Source organism: Zeugodacus cucurbitae, chromosome 4 (genome assembly GCF_028554725.1).
Source record: "Zeugodacus cucurbitae isolate PBARC_wt_2022May chromosome 4, idZeuCucr1.2, whole genome shotgun sequence".
Taxonomy (NCBI): domain Eukaryota; kingdom Metazoa; phylum Arthropoda; class Insecta; order Diptera; family Tephritidae; genus Zeugodacus; species Zeugodacus cucurbitae.
The window spans coordinates 36044644-36051497 of NC_071669.1; the positions used below are offsets into that span (position 1 = coordinate 36044644).

Genomic DNA, 6854 nt, shown 5'->3' on the forward strand with positions numbered 1-6854 from the left:
TTCTCCTATCTGTCTTTGATTAGCTCTTTCTTCTTTATCCGCTAACTTTCTGTCCACACCACCAAGACATCCTGGTCGACCTGGCTCTCGTTGTTTCATCAGAAATAGTTTGTCTTCCTCTATTCTTATCATATCAAAAGCATTAGCATGTGCGATATCAAATAAGTTATCAAGATTATTCTTAAAATCATTTTCACGATTTTTAAACGTAACTTGAGTTTTTTTGATATTTTTTTGCAGTTCTCTCCATGAATGATATAGGTCTATTAATTTCTTTACGCAGTTGGGAAATGCTTTTGTGGGAATTCTTGCCTTTTCCCAATATATGATACACTCCCTAAACACTAAATTTGCACTTTCACTGACAGTCAATTTTACTTCTCGAATATTATAAAACAATACAGCGAGAACTTGTCGATTTGATGGTAATTTTGCACCACTAATTAGATGGCTAGGCAAACCGATAAGGAAAATATTTTGTTTAACATTTCGTAATTCAACCGACATCTTTATGCATTAAACAATTGCACTCTAATGACCTGAAACATAAATACGAAATGGCAATTGCAAACCGTCGCTACAGATTGCAGCGCTCAATTGCGCGGTTCTTGTATGAACAAGTTTCAATCGCAAGTCGGCACGGGTTATCGTTGATAAAACGAGCTGATATTTTTTTAAAAATAGTATTATGCTAAAACAAAACTTTTAAGAAATTATGCATAAAAAATTAAACACTTCGAAAGAGCTCGTATCTGGCAACACTATACATCTTTGAAAGGTCTTGATATAACCTACAAAGCGACGCTATGCATAATTAGTTTGGATATTGCGTTCAAAAGTTATATACATACGTGTAAATATGGATCTCACTAACGCCGAAATTCGCGCTATTTTAAAGTTTTCCTTCGTTAAAGGCAAAACCGCTAGAGAAACGTTCCGAGAGATTAATGGTGTTTTGGTGGATGGTACTCTATCACTACGAACTGCGGAGGAATGTTTTCGTCGATTCAGAGCGGGTGAAAACGACACCATGGATAAGCCAGTCAGCGGAAGACCTGTGTTCGTCGTCACACACCGATCAAATCATGGAAAACATAGCGTTAGACCGGCATGTGCCATCTCATGACATCGCCCAGATGGTAGATGGGTGTTAGTCACCAAACCAATAAACCATCTGCAGAAGACTGGATACACAAAAAAGCTTGATGTTTGGGTGACGCATGATTTGACGCAAAAAACCTTCTGGGCCGAATCAACACCTGCGATATGCTTCTGAAACGGAACGAACTCGACCCATTTTTGAAGCGGATGATGACTGGCGACGAAAAATGGATCACATACGACAATATCAAGCGAAAACGGTCGTGGTCGAAGGGCGGTGAATCGTCCCCAACAGTGGCCAAGACAGGATTGACGGCCAGGAAGGTTTCGCTGTGTGTTTGGTGGGATTGGAAGGGAATCATCCACTATGAGCTGCTCCTATATGGCCAAACGCTTAATTCTATCATCTACTGCGAACAACTGGACCGCTTGAAGCAGGCGATCGACCAGAAGTGTCCATAATTGGCCAACAGGAAGTGTAGTGTTCCATCAGGACAACGCCAGACCACATACTTCGTTGATGACTCGAAGCTACTGGAGCTCGGATGGAAGATTTTATCGCATCCACCATATAGCCCAGACATAGCGCCAAGTGATTACCACCTGTTCCTGTCCATGGCGAACGCCCTTGGTGGTGTAAAGTTGAACTCAAAAGAGGGTTGTGAAAAGTGGCTGTCCGAGTTCTTCGCAAATAAGAAGGGGGTTTCTACGAGGGGAGTATTATGAAGTTGCCGTTGAGATGAAAACAGATTATCGAACGAAACGGTGCATATTTGAACTAAATCCAATCAATATTTGGCAATCTAATAGTAGAGAGTGATTTTAACTACATGCCAGTCAGAAATGGATCCCAGATAGTTGACTGCAGATAGATAATTTCCCATGGCGATATATCGACAAAATATGTAGTCGTAAAAACAGGGAGGTATTGCTTGAATTTCAACAAAATAGAAAAAAATTAGAAGGCCTTAAGTTATATAGTTGAGCGATAGGTAATTGTTTCCACAAATCTTTAACGATAAATATACATACTCATTACAAAAGTGTTGGCGGAAGGAAAATCTTTTAAGATTATCGAAGATTTGGTCGGATGTTCTGTCTAAACGCATGAGAATGTAAAAAATGGAAACCAACTCCTGAAACAAGGATTGAGGACAGTTGTGGAGTTGCCCCAAAAAACTCAATACTAGTTAAATGTTAAAAAGTGCCATTACTAGAACCATGCAAACGATGTATCGATGTTTTTGAAACATCGATGTTTTCGTCAAAAAGCATCGATGTCTCGAATCTAAAAACATCGATGCATCGATGTCACTTTCAATGATGTTTTATGTCGATGTTTTATAAATTATTTGATTTCACACTTTTTTGTGTATTAACTCGAAACCTTCTATTTGGATACGCTGTATTATATTGGAATTCGATTTTTGTAAAATACGGAGAATTCGTTAAGGGAATGTGCGCTTGGACAATACTGCGGTTACTTTTATGATTTATTTATACAATTTAATTCTGGCGAAGGCTACTGCGTTAGATCAAAGATTAAAATTACTGCATTTTAAAGATGCTAAAAGAAATACCTTTTTTCGGTTTCATAAAAAATCGGAATCTTCGGATGAGTATGAAAAAGAATACTAGTTTGATATTTGGAACCAGAATAAACATTTGGTCCACCAAAAGGTGAAATGTAAGCATTATCTACAATTACAGGGACGGAAGGTTGAAGAGAAAGTGTATCTCGGCTGTTACCCCTACCAATCAGAAGGCAATAGAGTTTGGGTTGACATGAATACTGTGTTTCAGGAGTTATATAAATAGGCTTATTAAATACTATTTACACATTGTGGCCACTTCAGTGCCGAGTAAACGACCGTTTTCTAAACCCAAAAAAAAAATGACAATGAAAAAACTTTCCATGTCGTTGTTTTGAAATTATATTATTTATTAAGAAAAAACTTTAACAATCATATAATGTTAAGTGAAATAAAATGTATCAACTTAAGACGTACTACATTTCATTTATTTATGCTTCTGCTTCTGTATCCCTTAGCTTTTCACACTAAATTTAAAATAAGTTAAAAAAGTTCAAAAATATATCGATGTTTCGATGTATCGATGTTTCAATCGCCGAAGTTTTTGGTTTCGATGGGTTTTGAAGAAACATCGATACACCGATCCATCGATGTTTCATTTCACGATGTTTGCATCCCTAGAACCATGGCATGTGCAAGCCAGAGATCAAATTGCTAAAAAGCACCTGCATTGGTCAGTCAAAAAATGGCGCAAGGTATTGGAGAGAACAATGAAACGAAAATTGTTTAATTTTGTTCATGAGAACATCAACAGTACGTACGAAGGACCGAAAAAGCTTTATTTCATCTCAGACTTCCGGACTGTGAAACATCGAGGTGTTAAAATGAACGTTTGGGATAGATCTTTTACCACGGTACAGGTCCGATATATTGGATTGGAAAAACAGGGATGCCAAAATTAAATGAAATGAAATAATGGAGATGACAATACAAGCATATGCTTAATCGAAAACAATGCAGAAAATAGTCTATCAACATGACAGCTAAGAATGCCAGCAAGTTGGCAAGAAATGGGTTTACTTAAATGGAATTGAGGTTATGAGCTGGCCGGCTCAATCATCTGACCTTAATCCAAGTGAAAATCTTTCGGCAGAGGCTAAGGAAGCTGTAGGGAAATACGAAGTAGTTATGGAGTGTTGTGAAGGAGGCGTAAAGGGTCATTTCGCTCGAGAAATTCAAGCATTTGATGAATTCCATGCCTTGATTATATCCAACAATAGTCATTCGACGAAGTATTAATTACTTAAACTTTATTTTGTTATTATAAAGAATAAATTGGTTTTTGAAGTAAAATGCTCAATACTGCTATTATTAATCATTACACTTTTATTTATTTAAAGAAACGATTTATGTCATTTTCTAAAGAAACCATATTTCTTGTAACGTTAACGCTACATTATTATTTTCATTTAATAAATTTTTGGGTATACCACTGCTATTATTTCGAACACAGTTGTATATACATACATACATATATTTTTGACAATGTATGGAAAAATAAAGTAAATGGCCCAGATACTACAGTGATTATAATTTGTATACTCTCGCAACAAAGTTGCTAAAGAGAGTATTATAGTTTTGTTCATATAACGGTTGCTTGTAACACCCAAAACTAAACGGGTTATATATACCAAAGTGATCAGTGTGAAGAGTGGAGTTCAAATACGAATGTCTGTCTGTCCGTCCGTCCGTCTGTGCAAGCTGTAACTTGAGTAAAAATTAAGATATCTTGATGAAACTTGGCACAAAATGGCAAAAACCGAAAACACATAAAGTGCCATAACTAAGCCATATATAAAGTTATGTAAATATAAAATTTGGTATGAAGGATCGCCCTTTTTTTGGGGAAGTGGGCGTGGCCTCGCCCCCAAATAGGTTTTTTATACTTAACCCCCAAACCTATAAAGCTATATAAACCAAACTAACTAAACGGATAATAACCACGCCCACCTCCCATACCAAGTTTAGGTTGAAAATTACTAAAAGTGGGTTATCTCACTAACGAAAAACGTCAGAAACACTAAATTTCACACGGCAGATGGAAACTGCACTCAGATTTTTTTACAAAATGAAAAATTGGCGTGGCGTCGCCCACTTATGGGTCGAAAACCATATCTCAGGAACTACTCGACCGATTTCAACTGAAAAACTTGAAACTTGGTTTGTAATAGTTTCCTTACATCCTAGTGATATGTTGTGAAAATAGGCCAAATCGCTTCACAACCACGCCTACTTCCTATTTATATAGCAGAACTTTGAAGACAATCTGAATCGTTTACTTTACAATATATAAAGTAAGTACTAAGGAAGATATCGGTGCAGAACTTTGCACAAATACTATGTTAATAGTGTGGCAGCCCCATTCTAAAAATCGCCGAAATCGGACCATAGGTTTTTAAGGCCCCATATATCGAACACGAGGACCTCGGTGCTTCTAACCTAATATTAGGGTTTCCAACTTTTAATGGACTTTATACAATATATATGACGAATATGTGGGTCAAATTGTGTATTATATAATATAAATAAAGTTAAATAAATAAATTGCGAGAGTATAAAATGTTCGGTTAAACCCGAACTTAGTCCTTCCTTACATGTTTCGATTTACATTTTTAAAGGCGATGGAGACCTGTGCGATTAGTGTATTAAAATAAAAGATTTCATATGAAATACTGTATTGTATTAAAAAAATAAAAAAGTTATTTTAATACACATTACTACAACAACATTGTTAATTAATTGATTTGATGAATGTAAAGAATTGGAATTAAGCATTGCATATTTGGACTTTAAGATAAATATTTGATTTTCCAAAAAAATCATTAAATAAAAAACTAAAATATTGATTTCCGCTGCGGACAGGACTCGAACCTGTGCGGGTAGAACCCAATGGATTTCAAGTCCATCTCCTTAACCACTCGGACACCGCAGCTGTTGAAAAAATCTTGCCAAAGTGCACACACACTTCGTTACTGTATTTGTGAAGCAAGAGAGCGAGATGCGGAGAGAGATGATATTTGTATGTGTACGATTACGCCGATTGCGAAAAGAACGAACATGGAGCAATTGTGCAGATATAGGTTGTTAGTTGTTAGTTGTTGTTGGTACGACATTTTGCTTATGCCAGCATTGGTTCGAATACGAGTGCTAAAAGCTTATTCAAATGTTTTTACATACATATATGCATACATATGTACATAAATACATACATAAGTATATGCTTGCATATATGTAGTTTCTATGCGCTATTAAAAAGCTTGCTCCAAACTTAAAAATATGTATTATCAAACTGATTTGAAATGTACATATATTTATAATATCATATAGAGTATATGTAAATGGAATAAACGTGAAAGTAAGAACGATAATGTGGACTGCGCAGGTTAACACTAATGCTCTGAACACAAAGGTAACGACACGACACGACGCACAGTGGGTCCGCTTGTATGAAGCCGCGGCTATAAATACTTCCCGTTGAGATATCGCTATGAAATTTTCACCAAAAATCTAAAAAAATATTCTAAATATATTATAAAAAAATAAGCCACATCGAGCACTATATCCTATAGCTCCCATAGGAACATTCGGGACAAGTTATAATAATTTTGTTATTTTCGGTTTTAAACTTTGTCAATTTATTGTAATAACAAAGATCTTAATATATGGAAGGAAAAAAGGCGTGGTTCACTCCCGCCCGCCCACTTCTTCACATATATACATATACAGATTCTTTATAAGACATTTAAATATATAAATATATATAGTATATACATATTGTTAATAAGACATTATAATCAGATATTTAACAAAAAAATTTGCTATTATAGTATCTGAGAGATTTACCGAATTAGCCAAAAACACTGAGGCCTTCATGTTCTATATCTGGGGCCTTGAAAAGTTATAGTCCGATTACGGCGATTTTTACACCTGCGCGCGATGCCACACTCTAAATGTAGTATTTGTATGAGATGGACTTGAAAACTATGGTGTTAATGTTGTAAACCGATTTCGCGAATTTATTTTAGCTTTAGCAGTTTACGAGATATGCACAAAAAACATAAATGGGCGCGGTTACGCCCACTTTCCCAAAAAAAAGTTTTTCCAAATATTCATTTGCCTAATATGATCATTTGTATCAAATTTTGTTTTCATAACTTTATA

General features: G+C 35.7%; 1 non-coding gene across 1 annotated transcript; it reads right to left on the minus strand.

Annotated features, from left to right (window-relative positions):
• Positions 1–5543: 5543 nt before the first annotated feature.
• On the minus strand, positions 5544–5625 carry Trnas-uga (transfer RNA serine (anticodon UGA)). Its single transcript has one exon. It is a non-coding gene; the product is annotated as a tRNA-Ser (tRNA).
• Positions 5626–6854: the final 1229 nt, after the last annotated feature.